Here is a 23,905-nt window from a genome sequence, read left to right on the forward strand (position 1 = left end):
TAGATTGAAAATACAAGCCAGTCTCCCAAATCACTATGTCAATCTTGCGTTCGTAACAATAATAAGTATCAGTGTAAAAGCTTGTTGTGTTCGTCTGTGGCTAGATCGTTAGCAAGACACACTAATGAGTTTCAGAAAGTGATCGAGGACGAAACGATTCGCATCCATTTTTCTACTATTTCCTTGTTTGTTCTTTTAATGCACTCTGTGATCTATAATAGAGGAACCAAGTATAAATTTTGACAGTAGGTTTAACTTGCTTAGCATGGAGAAAAGTGCATATGCATATATTGGTGCAACATAATTTACAAACATACATACGCAAAAAATTGTTCTGCTAAAAATATCGAGTACAGTGTCTTGATTCATGTCATTTCTATGTTTGATTAAGGAGGTGATTTCGAGAGATAAGATTAATTGAATCTAGCTTATTATTTGCTTATAAGAAAAAGAAATAAATAAATAACAGTCTGCTTTGTTAGGGAACGACCTTCGTTGAGCATGACTCTTTTAACAGCCATAAGGTTTTGTCGTAAAGAAAGAGAAAAAATAAATTTATTCATGCAAGACGTCTCTAAATAGCATGTTCTGAGGCGAAAATTAAGATACAATAATTACGATGTTTTCGATTATCGAAAGAATACTGTTGGAACATACACACTATGAAGAACATGTATCATTTTTAAAAAATTTTTAACGATAGCTGAGTTGACCGTATAATGCCACATTGCAACAATCTATCTTTGTATTTGAGAGGTGGAGGGACATAAAGTTGGATGCCCGACAGTTTTTACTGAGTATCATGGCAAAAAATAACTTAAATAGGTCAAAAAGTTCAGTGATGTTGTGTTGTCCCGCGATTACCGTCTGCACAATCATTTCCGCACGGACAATTACGATAGAATTTTTTTTTTTTTCTTTCAGTGTAAAAGTCATATAGCGGAATAAGCAGCAATTTTGTTTAAATAAAATGCAAAAATCATATCTTGCTTACTTTTAAAAAACTAGGCCTGAGCCATCTTTTCGAAATAAATGTAACAATATAAATAAGTTTTTTAAGATTGCCATGTATGACTTAATACTATACTAAATACGAGAGTAATTTTAAGAGATGTAGAGTAAGATCAAGCAAGAACCAAATGAAATGCTAAAACTGTCAAATTAAGTTAAAACACAAAGCATTCCATACATACTACAACGGTAGAAAGCCATATTATTACATAACCAGTAGAAGTATTAACTACAGCAAACCTAGTGGAGTAACTTCAATAACGTGTGAAGAAATATCCGATATCTACAATTTATGTTCTAAGGTGCATAATTTACCAAGTAACCCTTTTTTATCATATTAAAAATTTTATAAATCATCTGCAGTAGCCTAACTTGTAATCTGGTTACACTCTGTTACTTTTCAAATGTAAAGGAAAACGAAAAAGTCGTAACCCTTTTCCCTTTTTCTGACTCAGAGATATCGAGAGAAAGTAAGCACTTCTACCTCCAACACGGATAACAAAATTTACGATTCCCTAGGGCATCACGAGCCTACTTCCTCTTAAACAACGAGCAGTGAAAAACATGTTGACCAAAATTCTACCAAAAATTTACAATTTTTTTTTTACCATTATAATTAGTCAAAACTATCCGTGAACCTTATATTGTCTGATTATGGAGTGCGAATGTCAATGCACTACTAAGATGCTAGATGAGGTGGGTGTGGGCATGCAACACAAATGGAGAATAAAATGTGTAAAATAATAAGAAACTGCAATAACAACTAATATAGTAGAAATACTAGAAGAATCTTCAATTTGATACACAAAATTAACACTGGCTTTTTAAAAAAATAATAAAACTATTAGTAATCTATATACTTGAGTTAAACAATAATAATTCAAAATTATGAAAAGTCAATTGTCCCTGAGTAACAATATTGAGTTTATAACCACTAAGTGTATATATATATGTATGGGTCATTCTATGTTAACGTAGGATGACAAAAAAATTTTTTCTTCCGAAACATAGGGGAATCGATAGTGCTTGCCGAGAAAAACATTACGGGAATTTTTTCATATTTTCTTACCATAACTGTTACCGTCTGTGACCGTCATGAATTTCAGACTTTTATTTGGACTCTTGAAGTGCGATTTCTTTGGGTAAATTGGTGCAAATTGGAAAAATTTTTTAAAATAGTAATTTGTTAGTATTTTTTCCGAAGAATGCGATAAAACTTTTTTAAATTTCAAAGGGGGTGGTTTTCACCCTTTTTGGGGGGGTTGAGAGTTTAAATCTCGATTTTCGTAAAATATGCCATAATGGTTTTTTTTTTTTTTCTAAGTGTTCCTTTTTCCATCTTTTTTCATTCTACATTTGGTTCATAATGGGTATTGACTCAGAACAGGCCCAAAATAGGGCTAAAACGTAAAAATCCACGGTTTTACTGCTGTATCTTGGTATAAAAAGTTGTTGTAAAAAAAAACCATTATACAGTCTAAGGTTTTTGGGGTCGCTGGTTGCAAATCTTAAGTCAGATTTTCAAAATTCAAAATGGTAGATCCAGTATGGTGACCAACATTTTTAAAATTTTCGAATTTTTAAAATGAAAAAATACCATTATATTCTACACAAACTTTTACGTTTAACATGTTCTTTTAAAAGTTTTTTTTCAATTTTTTATCTAGAGCAAAAAAATAACTAAATAGAAAATATTCTATTGTTTTGTATCCTTTCTAGGTAAGCAAACAAAAGTTTTAAGACTTTTACTCAAAATTACTAAGTATATAAAAAAAATAATTTTTTTAATAAGCGCAGACACACAATACATATCCTACGTTCTAAGCTCCTTAACGCTGCAACCTAAGGGACAGCAATTTAATAATATTTATTATATTATAAATTAATCACTTGCTGTTCACCTCATTACTAGTATAGAAAGCTTTTGGCTCAGGTTATGTTGTTATTCAATTAAGAGTTTATTTAATTAAAACATTATCTTTTTATTAACTCTGTAATCAACTCGCTGATACTGGGTTACTGGGTTCAAAAGCTTGGGGTATAGGTTACTTTCTTATTAAATCTATGATTTTTCAAATAATGTATGATCAAGTCTTTATTATAGGAACTGGAGGTTTTCTTTAAATCTCATTCCGGTAGGGTTTTTCACCGCAATTAATGAGAGAAAAATAGTAGGAATGCAATGTATAACTTTCGAAAAAAATCGGTGAGTAGCAACATGGCTAAAAAGATTCGGAAAGGTGCTGAAAACAAGTTTTTTGTAAAAAAAGTGCTGATTCTTAAAAAAAATAAAAAAAAAAATAAAAATAAAGCCACTTATAGTGCTCAGATAGGTACAAAAAATAAATTTTAAAGAATTAAATCGAACAATAACTTTTTGCGTAAGCAATTAAGAACAGCGAAAAATAGCGATTTTTTGAGAATTAATTATTACACGTGTATTGATCGTAGAAATATCATTTAAATCTTAAATTGTAGGGTTTATTGTCTTCTATCTATCGTTTTTTTTTATTCCAAGAATCTTATAACTTTTCGCGAAAATCGAGAAAATTTTAAAACAGATGCTTTAGAAAAATCTCTGCCAATCGCTGAAAATCCACCGTACAGATAATTTACGCATATTTATGTATTCATAAAGACTAACATTACATAGGTATTAAAAAACAATTGGCTAAAAAACTCGATAACGTCCTAAAAAAGCATCTGAAATATCGTTTATTTCATGTTTGTGGGGTCAGTCCGATGCTGCTATACCCTCACCACCTCGACCTTCTCGCCACCGGCTCGACGGACGCAAAATATACGATACTTAAGGTGCTTTTTCAGGACGTTATTGAATTTTTTCACCAGTTATTCTTCAATGCGTGTGAAGCGTAAGGCTTTCTGATTACATAAATATGCGTAAATTCTCTGTACGGTTGATTTTCAGCGATTGGCAGAGATTTTAATGAAGCACCTGTTTTTACATTCTCTCAATTTTTGCGGAAAGTTATAAGATTCTTGAAATAAAAAAAAAATCATAGTTAGAAGACAAAAGACCCTACAATTTGAGCCTTGATAGATATCTTTACGATCAATACACGTGGAATAATTGATTCTCAAAAAATCGAAATTTTTAGCTGTTTTTCATTGCTGACGCAAAAACTCGTTGTTTAATTTAATTGTTTTTAAGTGATTTTTTGTAACTTTCTGAGCGCTATAAGCGGCCGTATCTTTTTTTTTGATTTTGTTTAAGTTTCAGCACTTTTTTTACAAAAAACTTGTTTTCAGCACCTTTTCGAATTTTTTTAGCCATGTTGCTACGCACCAATTTTTTCCAAAAAATATACATTGCATTCCTACTATTTTTCTCCTATTACTCGCAGTAAAAAACCTTACCGAAATGAGATTTAAAAAGACCTCCGGTTCCTAGACTATAGTACACGTATAAAAAGCGTATTACACTACCCACATAATAAAGACTTGAACATACATTATTTGAAAAATCATAGATTAAATAACAAAGTTACCTATACCCCAAGCTTTTGAACCCAGTAACCCAGTATCAGCAAGTTGATTACATAGTTAATAAATAGATAACGTTTTAATTAAATAAACTATTAATCGAATAACAACATAACCTAAGCCAAAAGCTTTCTATTCAAGTAATGGGGAAAACAGCAAGTTACTAATTTATAATGTTATAAATATTATCAACTTGCTGTTCCTTAGGTTGCAGCGTTAAGGAGCTTAGAACGTAGGATATGTATTGTATGTCTGCGTTTATTAAAAATATTAATTCTTTCATATACTAAGTAATTTTAAGTAAAAGTCTTAAAACTTTTGTTTGCTTACCTAGAAAGGATACAAAACAATGGAATATTTTCTATTCAATTATTTTTTTGCTCTAGGTAGAATATTGAAAAAAAATTTTAAAAGTACATGTTGAACGTAAAATTTTGTGTAAAATATTATGGTATTTTTTCATTTTAAAAAGTCAAAAATTTTGAAAATGTTGGTCACCATACTGGATCTGCCATTTTGAATTTTAAAAATCTGACTTAAGATTTGCAATCAGCGACCCCAAAAACCTTAGACTGTATAATGGTTTTTTTTAAACAACTTTTTGTATCAAGATACAGCAGTAAAACTGTGGATTTTTACGTTTGGGCCCTATTTTGGGCCTGTTCTGAGTCAATGCCCATTATAAACCAAATGTAGAATGAAAAAAGATGGAAAAAGGTACATTTAGAAAAAAAAAAAATTTACTATGGCATATTTTACGAAAATCGAGATTAAACTTTTAACCCCCCCAAAAAGGGTGAAAACCACCCCCTTTGAAATTTATAAAAGTTCTATTGTATTCTACGGTAAAAATACTAACAAATTACTATTTTAAAAAATTTTTCCAATTTGCACCAATTTACCCAAAGAAATCGCAATTCAAGAGTCTAAATAAAAGTCTGAAATTTGTGACGGTCACAGACGGTACCGGTGTGGGTCAAAAAATATGAAAAAATTCTTGTAATATTTTCTTAGCAAGCACTATCGATTTCCCTGTTTTGGAAGAAAATTTTTTTTTGTCATTCTACGTTTACATGGAATGACCCATATACATATACATACTAAAGCAGATATGATAGTGAATTTGTCTGTGTGCACTTGATTGTGGGTGTGTTCAAGTGTAGAGAGTGTAACGCTGTGAAAGAGTTTCAACTAAGTAAGAGTTTTATTGAATTTACACTTATCAACTGTGTTTTACTTGACCAGTTTCGTATAAATTTTAAAGAACATATCAATTTAAACTGTATGTTATTGATACTAATTTTATATATCTGATGATTAACTAGCTTGAAATAATAACTAAGATGATTTGAATTATTAACTGTTTGATGACTAGTAGAAAAAACTTGAGTTTATCCTATTGATAGCTAGTTACTAACAGAAAGTTATAAATACATTTGACAATAGGTAATAGGAAAACGCTCGAAAAGCAAAAGCAAACCAATCACATATGCCAGCGTGCAAGAAAAAGGCACACAAATAGAAAACAATTGAAGTTAGTCATGCTTGTAATTTGTGAGCCATGCAGTGCTGTTATCATATTTACTCTGAATAAGTGCGCTTATTTCGAATAAACACTACTGATTTCAAGATTCTGAACATTTTCACCCGCCATCAACATTTTGTTGCCTTGAACCATACACTGGAAGAATTACCAGTTTATTAATTGGATGTTAAATTGTTGATGTTGCTGTCTTAAGTGTAACTATTCACATGAGTTCCTACAACTCTGGCCATAGGTCACTTACCAGGTGGTAGAATTTCATTAGAGATAAAAACCAATGAATCTTGCTGGATATTGTGTGCTAGATAATGCAATTTTAATATTGACTGCAGACGTTTAATAGAATAAGATGACCAGGGTTTCTAGAATTTCTGAGTTTGAGCTTGGATCAGCTGCCACTTTAAGAGTTTGCACACAGAAATATCAAGCGAATTTGGTTCTGGTGGATAAGCAGTAAATGCTGAACCTATTTAAAAATGTCCTAAGTAAGAACATCTAAATCTTCTGGATCGTTGAGGAGTGGTTCTAGTGGCCGTGAGTTCAGGATTGCTTTAATCTGAGTATGTAGAGTTGTAAGCTCTTCAAATGAAGATAGAGTTTTACCCATGGTACGTCGCAAATAAAATTTTATTAATTTCACTGCCGACTCTCACTTACCTTACATGTATAATACCAAGAAGTCCTGTTCTGTGCGAGTATAGTTAAAAGACTTGAGTTTGGGCTCGTGACAATAACTGTTGAAAAGCCTTGTCTGCACCAACAAAATTTGTGCCATAATCTGAATATAACTTGGATGGAAGTCCACGTCGAAAAGTAAAACGTCTATAAGTAGCCAAAAATCCATCTGTTAAATAGTCTGTTACTACCCCAAGATGCTGAGGTTGGAAAGCAAACGAAAATACAAATCCAGCATTTGTAAGTCTTCGAGCCTTAAACATTTCATGAGTTTATGAGAAGAGAACCAGCATAATCCACACCAACATGAAAAAATGGTGTAGAGGGTGTTTACCTTAGCCTTTAGAAACTAACCCATAATTTGTGGTGCTTTCCGTGCCTAATATCTAGCACAAGTAGCATAATGGAAGATTAAAATTTGAACAAGAGCTCTTTTGCCTACGATCCAAAATTCTTGACGAGTATTGCTGAGAGTCAGTTAACTTCCTCCATGAAAAGTTTGATGATGAGCATATTTAATGACTAGCGTAGTGAAATGTAATTTACGAGGTAGTATTGCTAGATGAGTTAAATTTGGTCTGAGTTTAGCTTTACAAAGTCTGCCTTTTACTCGTAAAATGCTTTCATGATTAATAAAAGCTATTAAACAATGAGACTCGTGACCCTTTGGCCAACACTAGTTGGCAATCACATCAGGCGCTGGCTCGATCCATGAAATCTTTAATAACCAAAGTTTCTGAAGGGTAATATTTGCTGAGATAATTACTGGTGAAAAAATGCCTAGCAAATTGAAATCTTGAGAGATTTCTGTGGGGATGAGTTATTTTTTTGGATGGTGAAATACTATAGTCAAAAAACAGTGAAATGTTAAACGATCTACACTGAATGTCCAGTCCAAACCAAAATCTTAGCATTGCAGTCATCAAGTAAAATTTGCCAAGTATGACTTGTAGTTGAAAAACAAAAGTCTGAAAAGTTAGAATGCTACGTAGCCAGTGGCAAACTGCCTGCCATGCAGAGATCTAATAATTGTTGAGCGTTAGCATTGAGAACGTCTGGATCCTCTGACCCTTCACATATTTCATCTAGATATCGTCCCTTTTTAAGTAATTTTACAGCTTAAAACAATTTATTACTTTCATTCTCAATTAGTTGCCACAATGCACGTGAGGCTAAAAAAGGAGTTGAGCGAGTACCATAAGTGACAGTTGTTAGATGAAAATGCTGTTCTTGAAGAGAATTATTCTGCTAGATTATTCGCTGCAAATCCTAATCATCTAGATGTTTATTGATTTTCCGATACATCTTCAATATATCTGTTGAGAATGCTAATTTAAAAGACCGTAACCATAGTTAGACATTTGTGATGTTGAGTAAGAGATTAGGTTCTGGATTAGTAATAATATCGATTGAGTGACCTGATAAAGTAGTTGATGATCCGTTGAATACAATTCTGATCGTAGCAGTGCCATCATGGTGTTTAAAAACTTTATGATAAGTTAAATAATAATGTGGTTGAGATTTAAGTTTATCTTGTGGAATCTGCACTTTATGTCCTAGGTCTAAGTACTCTTGCATGAATTTCATGTAAGGATGACAAAATTGTTTATTTCTTTGAATTTGGTGAGTAAATTTGCAAAACACTTTTGAGGCTTAATAACTGAATTGATGAGAATTGAACTAGAGCAGCTAGAACTTATTAGATATTTGGGTTGTAGTTTTTCCAAGATTTTTCCCTGGCAAGTTATCCTGCGTCGTTTTTGAGCCAATACTTGACCAAGATCTACTATTCTCTATAAAAAAGCCTGGTGGCCCTAAAATTTTCCATTTCATTTTTACCCCTAAAATAAGTAGTTAGAGTTTGCTTCTGCTACTATTTAGTTAACCATAAGGTAAAGACACGGCTTATTTTAACGGTCAAGTCAGTAGCTACAGTTTACCGTTAATAATATATGGTCCTCCATGAGTATGGTTTAGCTATGGCATCGGGCACTTTGTGCTGGCTTACCATGTTTATCATAGTTCTGACTTAAAAGAATAAGAACAAGTTGTCTAAAATTATGAAGCTGGTTTGGCCTTCCTTTTTGTTCTTTCATTCCAACGTCTACATAATTTCTAGTGCTTATATTATTACTCATTAAAGTATTAATATTCTCTAAACCCTATAAAATAAATAATCAATTATTTCACTTGTAAAATCTAGAATAGACTGGTCATAAATCAATCCACAAATTTTTCTTTTATATAAGCTTTAGAACAATACCCCATACGAAAAACTTTTATACTCCCTTTTCAAATACCCTACCGTATATTTTAACTATCCTTTAGCTCCAAGTCTCACCTACGTGTTTAGTGTGTTTTGAATCCACATATTATACCGATTTTTCTGTTCAAGAATTTATGCATATATTCAAAACTGCATTACTCCAAGACATTGTCAAGTGTTCTTGTTATCATTAACACTATTATTGGCACATCAATCAAACTTCATGACACTTGGCCGGTAGTTAAGGTGTAAACTATAAATAACAGCAGACTCTACTAAAGTTCAAAAGAGTACAATATTATAATGGTAAGAAAATAGGGGACGTAAGCAACTAATCATAAAAATATCTCACCGAGAAAATATTATATACACATCAAAGTATACTTAAAAATTTTTACATTAAGAAGATATAATTTCTCCCTATTATATTTTTATTGCTAAAGTAGTAGATTTCACCCTGAATGTGCATCTCTCTCAGAGTGGTTGCTGGACCCAAGGGCGCTCGTGAATCAATGCTCAAAGGACTGTTAGAACTTTTCCAGCCAGATGCACATCTAGGGCAAAGCGTACAGCTAGCGTGCCCCAAGGGTGCTCACAGTGACGACGACATTTTTCTTACCAAGGACGCAATGGACCATTTTGCGCCCACACGGAGGGAAAAGTCATGGAGCAAACGCATAGCGGCGATGGAAGAACCCCCCCTTTTTTGAACCTATGTGATTGGCTTATGACGTGAGTGCTTTCAACGCATGTAAGCTATAGCCCACAAGCATAAGCGCTAAGCATGGAGCAAACGCATGAAGGCACTGGCTTTTTTTCCATCGTGCTTATGCGTTTTCGGGAGAGAGGGAATACCATCCTATAGTCAGCTATATAGTGCGTAGCAGACAAGAAGTGTATACGTACCTATACTGACTGCGTGCGCGCAAGCAGCGGTTAACCAACGATCATAGAAGTAAGTTACGTTAAGAAAAATAAAAACTTATTAAAATATTGTAAGCGCAAATCTGAGCCTTCATAATTTATAATTGTAAAATTGATTATTTTTGGCATCACTAAATTATTAAATCATCAGATAAGACATAACTTGGTTGTTGATATATTTCTTTTCTTAATTAAAACTCTCCAATTACTAAATTATGTAAAGTATTTGAAAAATTAAATTTTGATTTGATAAAAATATAAATTTTACTTTGATAAATAAATTTCATACCAAGGAAAAATTAACTACATAACGGATGATAAAGACGTTACAAGGACGTAAGATAAGGAGACGAATAAAATACGCTATGACCATATTACATCAGATAAATTCAAACAGTAAGTCAACGATAGCTTGGCGTACGATATACCAACACCTCTCTACACATACCATTTGTTGAAACCTAACACCACAACGCCGAGTCAACGATTTAAAAGAAAAGCATACTGTAAGTAAGAGAAAATAAAATAAGATAATGCTTTAAACGCATAGTCTACAGAGGGATTTTCAATTTATTGTTAGCTTAAAGCTTTTTTTTGGTGAATTATAAGAATTTGACCGTACGATGGATTTTCACTGCTTAAAGGAAATGAAGAATTATTAATTTTATAATATGCTTTTCCGTGAATTTTGAAACAGAAGGTCCAGAATAGTTTTCGAAATCAACAAAGCTAGCTTCAAAGAAAGCAGAAGGTGAAGATTAATTGTAACTTCATGTTTTGATAAAATATGCTCGATTTTTAGTGTATATCTTTAAGTAATGATAAAGGATATGCAGAAAATTCAGTTAAGTAAACTAGGTCAACAGAACTATGATCACAACAATCATTGAAGATAGTCCTTTTCACAAAACTTTGACACTTTAAAAACGTTTTGCATTATAGTGCACACAGAAAATAATCACTTGTTTTCAGTAATCTTATTGCATCTACTCTACTTTTAAATGATGATTACTATCTACTTTAAATAATAAGTTGTTTGTTGTCATCAACGTTGATTTTTTGCTGGCTACAAACGTTTATCTGTACTTCTAATTGGAGCTGTAAGACCTATTTTCGGAAACATACAAATATAGAGATACTAACAGTTAAGTCTTATTCTTTACAAAAGGCCTTACTAGCTTATATCAAAATATTTATAACAGTAGAAAAAAATAAATCTTACATATTATACATTTATATTATATTGGTTTATTTTTCAGTTTAGGCAAAGATTCAAGTTAAGTTTTGGTTTTGGTAATAGTTGAAATTTTGTTAATGGTTGATAAAGTTTTAGTAAGATGTAATATAATAAAGAGAAATGAGTAACAAAAATGTAAGAATACTAACTGTACAATATATTTGTTGCCATTGTATTTTTTGTTTTTCTTATGATCAAATAAAATTTGTGCTTGTTATTTCAATCAGCTTAATTTATAATAAATATTCATAAAAGTTGACAGGAATACCTTAAAAAAAAGATTGATTATTTGTAATTGAATAATTCATAAATATATTAATAAAGTAGAATCATTACAAGTATGATAAATCCAGCTTGAATATAGGATATTAATCTGTGGCAAAACATTTAAGTATTATTCATGATAAAAATAAACTAGAAACTCAGTGAACGAAAAAAATTTGTAAACACCACCCCATGAGTTCAGACTACAAATCTTGAGACTTGTATATAATACTTCACCCTATTTTGTGTAGTTTGGGACTAGAGATGGTAGAAGATACTGTTTTACATAATCTATGGCAAGTCAGAAGGTTGTGGAAACTACTTGAAAAAAACCACTCCAGAAAAGTCCCGTACATAACTGCATATCTATATGTTTGTAGGGAAAAGGATTGAGCTTCGGTTCACTTTCCATTTACGTTAAAAAAATGATAAAGGAACAGTTTCTTGACTCTCTAAAAAAACAGTGAAAGCAAAGAGCAAGACTAAATGTACTTCATTTATGAAATCATAATGAACAGAATCAAATGAATCTTTGAGTAATCTTTATAAATTATTTTTTAAGGGAGTTCCCTTGTGAAGAGGATTAACGTCAATATATTGATAATACTTTGAACAGAGATTAATTAATTAGTATAAAAAACCTTAGACTCAAATTTCAAGTCCCTTTATGGCTTAAAAACTGAGATATTTATATTTTTAACGTGCAGTATTATGAGAATCAGTATTATTCTGATACATAACCTGCAGTATCTAGATAATTGACGTCAAAATATAATTAGAAATTTCTTTGAAAAGAGCTTAAAACTTGGTGATGACGTAGCTTCATTCTCATCTTTAGTCAGGGCTTATGGAATGAGCAATAAATTATTAAATAAAATAATTCTCCTTTGACAGCTACCGTTAGTACGTCACGTTACATCTGTAATATAGTCATGCAGATTTCAGTTTTTTAGTCATTTAAAAGTGAGATGATGAATATCAGTAAAAGAAAATTATAAATAAGAAATGCAAAAACTCTCAACATGTGCCTTTATTAAAACTAATCATTCCCCCAATAAAACTTGCAGTCTAATTAGTCGTTTACTGAAAAAAATTAAGTAAAAAACTAACAAAGTAAAGCTTATTAAATTCTAAGCACGCGCCCTTGGTTGTGTGGTGATTGGCGCTTGTGTTATTTTATTTATTCATTTAATAAAAAAAGTGGCCAGTAAGCGTCCTGAGTTAAATAGTGATTAGTGCTTGTGTTATTTTATTTATTATATTAGATAACAAAGCGACCAGTAAGCGTCCTAGGTTGTGTGATGATTGGCGCTTGTGTTATTTTATTTATTTATTTAGTAAACAAAGCGGCCAGTAGGCACTTTGAGACTGCGTCACTTACTACGTTGAAAGGATGTGTGGTCTCAAAAATCGTTGAAATCGATAATTGTAAAAACTACCCAACTGAATTCACTGAAATTTTGCGTGCTAATTTTTTACTCTTCCTAGATAGTTTTCAAATGGTTTTTATCTCGAAAAAAATTTAAAACGATAACAGTAATAAGGCTTAAAGTTTTGTGAATGTACGTAGCTTTTGAGTATTTCAGTATAATCTGCTAGGTGGCGTTAATGTAAGACCAAAGCTACTTGCAATAGAAGTAAGTGGATCTGATTGTTATATCCCTAAGTAAATTGCCACAAATCATAGTTGTTCAGCAGCAGTACATCAAGAATTCAAGAAAAGGTTGATGAGTTGTGCAGCTAGATATTCCGGTAGGTTCAACACTCTTCTTCCATGGACAAGTGACTTACGTTGAGTTCTATTCCTTAGCAACAAGATTAACGAGAGCCATGAATAAAAGGCATTCTGAACTTATCGCTAACATCCAACGAAAAACAACCCTAAAAAATCAGGCAGCCACAACGGCCTCCTCCTTAGTGGTTTGTCCTACCAGCATACCTATAGAGGAAGCATTCTCCAACCCCACTTCTCTGACCAACCGTGAGTGGTTGGTTATCTGAGGAGTGATCCAAATACCAGAAATTTTTCGCCAGTAGCGTATCACCATCTAACACGATCTCCATATGCAGAGACTCCAAGGGTAAGTCAAGCTCTCCATCATTGAGAATAATAATAAAAAATATCTGAAGGTATCACTAAAGGTTCATAATAAGTCTTTACATTCACTAAGTTACCATTAATCTCATCAGTTCTTCTTAGATCTATCTAATGTTAAACTACTTTGCTAAAAAATATATTTTTACAACTTTTCCTGATAACAATTTTTCAACTAAAAGACTGCATACTGATAGCCGCTATTGAATCAAGTCAGTCATTTACTGGCGGACATTAGGAGCAGAGTTCTTTGTCATGAGACTGAGAATCCCGGCCATTAATGACCGTACATAATATGCATTAGTCGTTTGACTTCAAGCCCTTAACGAGGAATCATTGATCCTCTCTGAGGTCTGCGCTTAGTAAGCCTTATGGTAAAGTTGTAAAAGAGAAATAAATTTAAGAAAATGGGATAGTCTTCAACAGGCAAAGGCATGAGCTAACTTCCATCTTGGACTCCTGAAATGACTGAGTTCTACAAAAACAAAAGGTTCTTTTAACTTCAAGGTATTCAGCGTAATACTATTAGATTAAGAAAGAGCGCCACAGTTAGCTCCAATACTTAAGAACACTGTGTTTCTTTGTGACCAGTCTGAGTCTGTAACAGCATGCCAGAACCACTTTGAGGTATACAGGCAGTCAAATTTGCTGAAAACTTAAGTCAACAACGAGTTAATCTCACAATTCTTTTATAGCATTATCTAACGTCGAATTTCTTTACCAAAAATGTTAACAAATATATAACAACAACAATGTTGGATATAAACATCTGTTTTAGGGCTCACAAAAGTTTTTAACAATGCCAAGACTCACAAAAAGCAAACTGAAAGAAATACTTTAAATGCTTTAAACGTAAACGATTTTAGAAATCAAGAAACTGACTTAGAACATTCATCGACATTGCAACATTGGTGCAAAAATTGACAAATATAGAACCATTACGTGACAGATCAGCATTCGATTGTAATTCTAAAACTAATGACTCAAATCTTGTATACATCTTAATACGTAAAATAATATGTATTTATATTTATTGCAGTGCTGAAAATTAAAGGGAGAATTCTCTAGGACTTTGTTGCTCTGGTGTTAAAGGTCAGTGACTGAAAAAAAAAAAATTGTTGATTACATATTTTCATCACTTTTAAGTTTTTAGAGCTTAAACAAGTAACCCTTCATATTATTTTCATTAAAAGAAAAAAAAATACAAATCCACAGTCCATCCCAAGGCTCAAAATTATTTTATGGCTTAAGGAGTGCATCGTTTCTTCTGGTATCATTATTTTTTTCCTTCTTTACATTTTTGTAGCTTGTCATTAAACTAAAACTGCACGAATTCTAAACAAAAACTTTCTATTTTGAGAAAAGTCTAGAATAGATGCAAAATTTGAATCGTTTAATAATAAAACGTTTAACATAACAAATTAACATACAACGGTGCTTCACAGAGTGAATCTTGGGCAAAACTGAGAAAAGTTCATTAAGTCACAGAAAAACTGCTGCTTAAAAATATGGTTGTTTTAAAAATAAATTATGTAATTATGTTTAAAAAACAATGAAAACCTGTCAATGTATGTATAGATCCTTGTATGAGTGAATCGTAATTAGGCAAAGATGAATAACATATGACACAACTGAAAAAATTCTAAGAATTTTGAGAAATGTTTGTACACAGAAAAACAGCAGCTAAAAAAGTTAGATTCATGAGTTTAGAAAAAAAATGTATAATTATACATGAACAACAAACAATTTATTATATTGAGACCGTGTATAGCAGAGTTAGTTAGATACTTGAATATTTTGCAGAATGCCAATGGTTCGAGTCCTATGGGAAGTTTTTTTTAGGTTTCAAGGATGAGAAAATAAACGTGAAATATAAAATTAATTTTCTTCACTGGTGAGGCATGGAAGTCGGAAATTACTGACGTGACATAATAGGGTGAGGTGTGTTGAGGAGAGTACAGCATGGCAAGGCAGGGAGGGAATAAAACTGCGAAATTTACTTCCATCTTATAATTTCTCAAAGTCAAAAATCTAAAATTATTGATTCATTTTAGTACACAGCGTGTCTTAAAAAGTATAACTTTAAATAGGTATTATTAATTCAAAATTCATTCGAAGTGTTTGTCTATTCTGGCCCTTAAAAAAACGTCGGTTTTCGTAAAATGGCTCATATCCAACTAATTTCGTTTATTAGTCATCCTGGCACAACTTGCACTATTAGCACTGTGCATAAAATTGAGAGTACAATGGAAAGTTCTAGGGGTAGCAATCTACGTGAAGTAAAGATGGTAGAATAATGCGGTATAATTGGTATATATCATTAAAGGACATTATGTAGGGAATTTTTTATAATCGTTTGGCCAATTCTAAGTCTTGTAACTCTTCAACTACAAAGCGCTTACTAAGCAAAAACAAGCTTAATCACTGATTTTTGAGCAAATATCTTTAGATCAAAGACGTTGTGTGGAAACTATTTTTTTTTTAACTTCTACATAACAAATACTTTTTAGTTTGCAACAATTATACTTTCTTTGCTTAATTAAATTTCAAATATATATGTCTTTTGTCTAAACGTTATGAATGTATTGTACACATTATTATTAGCATCAAAACCCTAATTTAAACGTGTACTTTTGTAAAATATCATAAATTCTATTTTTATTTAACAAAGCAGTATCTTATGTTTTTTGATGACAAATATAATCATAAAATAACTGTACCCTTAGGTTTAGTATTCTGCATAGTAATTTGAAACGTTTAAAGGAGAGTGGGAGGCAACCGTTAAAGTGGCCATACTTTAGAGTGTGAGATTTCAGATGTCTTGACTAGAAACAAATAAATCATAAAAGATAATATTCTAACGCTTTTTTACACTGTACGATCTTTATTGCTTAAAAAATGTAATTGTTTAAAATCTCTTCATTATTTAAATAATTAGAAAATATTGAGAAATCAGGTCAAAGGTAAATTACAAGTTTTTCAAACGTACTGAAACATTTTGATTAAGATTTGGAATAGATCAGAATAAAAGCAATTTCTTGGTTTAAAATAAGAACATTTTATCAAGTTTTCTAGATACTTTAATCAGAAATTAGTAAAATTTTTATTTGTATAATGCAACTTACACATAAACCGTAGTTACTATTTACACGGTAACTGTTTTGTCACAGATTTTTCTTAATTCGATTAAAAAATTAAAAGTTCGAATATTCGTGGTCGGTGTCGATATGTCACTAGTTGAAAGGGTTAGTTTTAGCAGCAAATGGACAAATTTCTAACAGCTTGCTCCTTAAATAAGATTCAGGCCCATATGTCTTGCACTTTTCCTGTTTATTTGTTTGGGTAGCTATCAATCGTTATAACTGTTTCTCCATAGCTAATCCATGTTAAGCTCCTCTCTTAATCTCCCAGTTAGGTTGTTTGTAGGAGATTATTTGAAGTCACTTAACCAATATATTACCGTCATGATTTGGATGATTAAAATGTATGTATATTCAAACTTGTGTTGATAGTGAAATTAAATAAGTGCAATGGCTAGAGTCCAGATTTAAGGACTTGTAAAATAATCTTTGTAAATTGAATGTTTTTTCTTACTCCCTTCCTTTTTTGTTAAGTCTTCAAGAATCTAAAGGTTATTATTTTTGTGGGTGAAATGTATAGAAATGTCAAGCCCAAATGCAACTCCTTTAGTCTGGTGCTTCCAGATGCTCCCGTAGGGGATGTATGCGGATTTGCAGACATATGTTCATGATACGACTGTTCAATCACATGGTGTGGTGGTTTTTTGACTACGTAGTCATGCTTTTTGGTGTGATTAAATTCATTTTACAAGAATATAGTGCCAGTGAATGGTTAAAAGTTTGAAATTTATTTCTAGAGCCCAAGTTGAGGTGGGTCAGTCATGGAGTGTTTAAGGCAAAAGGTTAAAATGTATATTCTTTGGTTTGCGGATTTCAGGTATTATTGTACTATAAAAATTTGCAAAGTAAGACTAATAGTGATACTTAGATTTCCATGTATATTAACTGAAAATATTGTTAGACAGGGATTATAATTTACCAACCATTGCAAGGGTACTACATCTCATGCAGATTTTTATATTTTATACATGCAATTGATAAGTCTTCAATGTATATTTATGTTAATATATTTGTAGCCATACCAAAAAAATTGTTTTGTCTTTATTTAACTTTAAAACAAAATCCTGGGCATAGCCTAGACGATAGTGGACTAAATGCTTGTATTTAAACGAGTTATACTGGTGCAAAAAAAATTGTTAACAGCAGGGTTCTTGGACTGTTGGGATGGTATTGCAATAATGATTCAAAATATAGTTAATACAGTGGTACGGGACATTATTTTCTAGCTTTTAGTGTTAACAGAGTTTTGCACTTTTATTACGGAGGCTTTTTTAGCTGTAAAATAAGGTAACGGTGACAACTATAAGCTAGGCGTGGTTAATTAAAATATAATTTATTGACTTTATATGAAAATAGTCACAAGTATAGAAATAAAAGGCACAGGTTTACTGATATATGGTATGTTAATTAGCACCTATGAATGTACAAAGTCTGTTTTCTCCTATCTAACCAATAAACCTTGTTTATAAACGTGTGTACTGGGACTTCTTGTGCTGGTAGTAAAAGAATCAGGGGATCGTACTTTGTTATGCTTGTGATAGAGGTGCCAGTAGGTCAGCTTCAGTTCCCAAAGATAATTGCCCTCTACGTTTGCCAACTGACAGTGTTCATGGTTGCTAAGACAGCTCCCTGCCTCACTTTTCCCTCACTATAGGCAAATGTCATTTGGCACTGCTGACAATCCTCAGCCGATCTGATGTCGTAAGGGTTGTCACGGCAGATAGGGCAAATGCAGGTTTTTCATCCTGGAGGACGTGCACTAGTAGTGGTGATGAAGATGCAAGGTATAACCTAAAACCATCTCATTACTCTGACATAGATAATAGACAAGCGATTATTTGTGGGTAGGGGAATAAGTAATACATTGTATATGCTGATACTCCAGGGTCAAACCGTACCCAGGTATGTTGAACAGTGTACAACGGATACAAACACATTTAGAAAAATTGTTGTACTCATAGTATTTAGTATCAGTATATGAAGATTCGTCTTAAATTAATTGAATTTTAAATGTTGGAACATACTATTTTTGCATGCTAAGGTTTAGCTCAATTTTTTTTTTATTCTAGCAAATTTCAGATTTCAAGTTGCTATAATATTAGACATGCTTTTGCGTAAGATCATAATGGGGCTACCTAAAATCAAACAATTTTTTCATGAAAATTTGTTGTATTAAAAAATTGGAATAAGAAACAAATATAAAGATGCATTATCAGTAAATTTATAAGCGTCAGAAAAATTAAAACAAAAAAATTATCACTGATCAGGTATTATGTAAGAATCTATAAAATATTTATCTAATTATTTACCTCGTATCTGTGGTTCTTTCGAAGTTCTTATTACACTAATACTTTAGGCTTTTTGACACAAGCTGGATTCGAAGAAGGCTATTTTAATATTGACTTTATGTCTGGTCTCATTAGTCCTTGATGCTTTTGCATAAGACTTACTTCGATTGGCTATTTCTATTAGGTAAAGTTGATTTTAAACGAAGCCCATAATTCTTATTGAAGTAAGAAAACCAATGTTAAGATCATATAAATGCTTCAAACAATTCGATCAATACTTATTGACGATTCTGTCCATATTATCAACTGAATTTTAAATTTTAACTTTTGCGACTTTCTCATCTTTATTAATTACAACATTGTGATTACCAAGATTTGCAATCATGTTTTTATTTTGACCGATAAGTTTTAAAGGCACCAAATTTTTTGCTTCGTTATAATAAGCTAGAATAGTTACTTTGCAGTGTATTTTATGTTTAAAAAAAAACTTCTAACACTATGTCAAAAAAAATTCAGTTAAAACTTACTCCATCAACCATCATTTCATGTTAAAGTTGATATTAATCAGCTTCATTCACTAAAGTAAGTACATAATTTTTTCCTCTACTTGAAAGGACGAATGAAAATAGATTGAACTCTTTTACTTGTCCAACAACTGTTGAAGCCATTATTTTATTTAAGTATTGGAAATATTTCTAACGATTCAAATCCTGAATTCATCACGTAAAATATTGTAAATGAATCTTTTGACTTCATTAATCAGTTATGCTTTGCATTTGAGTAACTGAACTTAACAGGTGTATAATAAATTAAGTATATATTTGTTTAGTCATATACTTTGAGCAGTTGGCTTTGCTATACCAACATTACTAAAATCTACGTTTTCTGGATATGACTGCGGTGAGGTTCTAGTACATGGATGGGAGCAATAAATATCTTCTTTTTTTTTAAATCGCTGTACAATGAATTTTTTTAACGTAATAAATGAAAAAAATGGTGAGAAAATAAGAAAAACAATTAAAACAAAATTAATTCGTAGCAATTTGTTGAAAAAAGAGTTTTTGAGCTGTCAAAAACCACTTTTCTGCTCTAATTGAATAATGAATACAAAAATTATAAGAGCAAAAAACATTGTCCTGTAGTACTTAAAAAAATAAAATGAATAAGATTTGAATAATTTAGAAAGTACATTGATTTTTTACATAAATAATTTAGTACAGTAAGAACTTGCGATTTTTCAATAGTTATTTACTAGAGCTCAGTACATCGTGGATTTGTCTTTTAAGGCTTAAGTTATAAGACTGGAAGTATTTTATCTGTGTTTTTTTTCAAAGCGAGTTCTTCAAGTTTATGAAGAGAATACCTTTTTTTAGCAAGATAGCAGGGTTAATCCTGATAAACACATATACACGCGTATATTTATTCTATGTTTGCTTTTCGATGATTGGCAGAGATTTTTCGAAAGTAACTATTTTTGTACTTACCCAATTTTTCAAAAAGTTAAAGGAGTTCATCAAAAAAAAAAAAAAAACCTCATATAGAAGGCTCTGAACCTTAATAAAAGGCTTCATTCAAAATTATTATCCATTAGCGATAGAATTATAACAGTTATAATATAATATACTACTGTAGCTCTTAATGATTCAAATTAAAAAAAAAAATAAGAACTTTGTAACTTTTTATCTTCAATTTTTCCAACAAATTAATTTACTTTTTCCTATCTTGTACAATAAGCTTTTATGGTAGACTAAAAATTTTTTGTCAAACAAATTAGTCATCAGTAATAATATTTTTAAAGTTAAGACTCTTTTAACCTTTATCTTAAGTATTTAAAGTTTTTATGCATAAGGTTGCACGTGAGATGTATGATTTAATTACGATTTTTTCATCAGTAATAATTTTTGCTTTAATATTGAATTTTAAAAGTTTTGTCATTTTCTATCCCATTTAATTAATACTTAAGAATATTTTTTTTATTTGAATCTGAGTCTGAAGTAAGTAAATAGAAACATAAGCTTTTTGTTCACCATTTGTTTGTAACGACGAATGATTATACATTAATATTTTCTCTTTTTAAAAATATTTAAAAGAAGAGTTTAAGTTAATTAATACATTTTTAACAATGTATAATATTAGATCTGTTAAAATTCTTTTTATGTTATTTTTTTTTGAAACAGAAAAAATTTAAGGAAACTCATCCCCTGAAACAGCTTCCTTTTGTCTAAAAATTTTATAAATTATAAAATAAGCCTTGCATTAAAAAAGGGCCAGTGGGGACATTCTCAGTCATTTCTTATTATTGTACTTGATGACGGAGAGCCAGCTGCACGTAGTTTGACTCGTATGCTTGGAGTATCCGTGTGTGGAGACCATACTAGAGGGAGGTAAGCCGCTGACTAAAGAAAATCTCGTCTTCAGGGCGTTCCCCAGATAACCAACGACATATCATTAGTCCGGAAAGTGGGCCTGGAAATCACCTTTTCTATAGGTAGGTAAGGTTTCTTCAAGGTCGTCTTTCCTGAGTGATATTTAAAGTAGAAAATTCTATGACAGCACTAGGCCGGATGCTTGTACGGACACAAAACTATGAATTGGAGCAGGTTGTGTTGTAATATGGCTAGATACGTCTTCTTGTATTTCCCCAGAGATGTTGACGTTCCAAACGCGTATTTTTCATGGCACTTGGTTATTTTGGTGATCCAGGGTACAACTGATTTATTTCTTTTGCCCATGAAAGAAAAGTGTCATCAGTAGTGGAGATGCCTAGCTACACGACTGACATGTTTGTTCTTGGTTTACTGCTCATGATCGACTACGATAATTGACAATTCGATGGGGTATCTTATAACCACACTTCACTTTGATATGGAAAGCCTTACGAGCTGTCGTTTTCTTAAAAAACCATATAAAAGTTGTACTTGTCCACATCAAAGATAAGATTTATTTTTAAGTGATATTAAACAATAAATGAAAACTTGATATAAAAATGTCTCACCCGTACAACCTGCAAAAAATGAAATTTTTTTTATTTTTACATATTTGCTGTACAATATATTTTTCATTTATCGTTTATTAGAGAATACAGTTGAGTAAACATATTTCTTCTGTAACATACGTTATTTGCCTCAGTACTTGTGTCTTTTGAATTGATAAAAGCTTTAGGTTATTGATTCTTCTACATGTTTTATTCTCAGATACAAAAATCCTGCTTAGATAAATGAATGTTTTTTTTTTTTTTTTTTTTTTATTGCTTAAATATTTCTCCAAGAAGTTATTTTATCATCAATTTAAAATTTAATAATCTGAAATACTAAAATATTTTCTGAAACAAGAAATTATACAAAAAATTTTCGTATTTAAAAAGTTCTCATTGCAGTAACTGCTTTCTTAATAACACAGATCTATAAGATTTTGATGATTGCATGTAAATAGCTGTTCTCGAGGTAATTTGGTGCGCTGAAACGGAGTCTGTCGTTAGAGTTTGCAAATCCCGTCAGAGTTTTGAGTTATTTTAACCTCAATGTTTAAAAATAGCCGTTTTGACGTGTTTTTAAGGTTTCTCTGTATCTCGAATTTTTTTGTGGCTGTTGGATGATACTATCCTGCAGTATAACTGGCTCCTTACAACTTTTGTCTTTTACATTTTTGATATGATTATTTATCTCCGAGTCATGAAAGCTTTAATGCAAAACTCTGTTCGTTTACTTACAAGTTTATTAATTACAAAAATCGTAGCTTATTCTGAAGTAATTGTTAAAAGGAAAAAACGTTTTTCCTCATTTTAAAACTTATTGCTGTATTGCGACGTATATTTTGTAAAAACCTTAATTTGATACACGTATTCTCTTATTTTATATTTTGTATGAAATAAAAAAAGAATTCATTGAAAATCATAACACGTGTTAAAAAAATATATTTTGTTAATAATAAAATTTGTATTATCACAATAGTTTTACAATAAGAATGTCTTTTGTGTCAAATTTCAAAATGATATAAGTTCATAATACGCACAGCTTATGATTATTTCTATTTATGCTTTACTATTATGTACTATTGAATTCTACTTTATAAGCATATGGCAAAAATGCTTAGTTAGTTTATATGACTTGACAAAATACATAATTGCAGTAATCATCACCACTTTTTTTGGTATTCCTGAAGAATACGTGACTGTAATTGTCTGTTGTATGATATTTGTTGACTACGTTGAAGACGCTAACAGTTATTTGATAACACGGCCACATTCTATTTGCCTTGGTATTTACGTTCTATTTCTTTTAAGTCTTGGTAAAAATGCTTGCCATGTTCCAGACTGTAATCTCCAAGATTATCAGGAAGAAATTCTAAATATGATTTCAAGAAATAAATAAATGTTTATATTTTACCCAAGCACTTTAAAGTTTTTTAACATCTTATAAACTCATGATTCATAGGTTCTGTCTTCAGTGTTGCCTTAAAAACCTTTAACTACGTCTTAAAAACTTAGCCATACTCCTTTTTCAGCTGCAGTAATTTTATCAATAAACTAGGCATTTTTCATTAGCGTTTGAATCTAAAGACCATTGAAAATGCCTGTCTGTATTTTAGCAATGGTCACTACTGAAAATTTTTCTGCAACGTATTTGGAACAGTCACCTACATTATTAAATGCTTTAACGAACTGCTTTATTCGTCCTAACTTTATATGTATTAAAGATAGCTAAGTATTGTTAGTTTGTTATAATGGCAGTTTAACTTCATTTTCCTTTCCAGGTGTCAACGACTTTTGTACGTGTTAACCAGTACTCTCTTAACCAGTGCTCCTGTTGTGCCCATCTATCCCACTCACATTAAAAACAGCCATATTTGACGAAACCAGCTTGTTGTCTTAATAAAGTTGACGTAATTTTTAGATCCCTACAAACTTTCAATTGATGATCTTGATATTTAAGATACCTTAGAAGTAACTTTATGTTGAT

General features: G+C 31.4%; 1 protein-coding gene across 1 annotated transcript in view; it reads right to left on the reverse strand.

Annotated features, from left to right (window-relative positions):
* The window catches only part of Apoltp (Apolipoprotein lipid transfer particle), a 2,496,658-nt gene that overhangs the window by 1,182,796 nt on the left and 1,289,957 nt on the right, over nucleotides 1-23,905 (reverse strand). The gene's annotated exons all lie outside the window — the stretch shown is intronic.

The sequence above is a fragment of the Copidosoma floridanum genome, unplaced genomic scaffold (genome assembly GCF_036245765.1).
Source record: "Copidosoma floridanum isolate Cflo_tuat_1 unplaced genomic scaffold, Cflo_Japanese_pri ptg000004l, whole genome shotgun sequence".
Lineage (NCBI taxonomy): Eukaryota > Metazoa > Arthropoda > Insecta > Hymenoptera > Encyrtidae > Copidosoma > Copidosoma floridanum.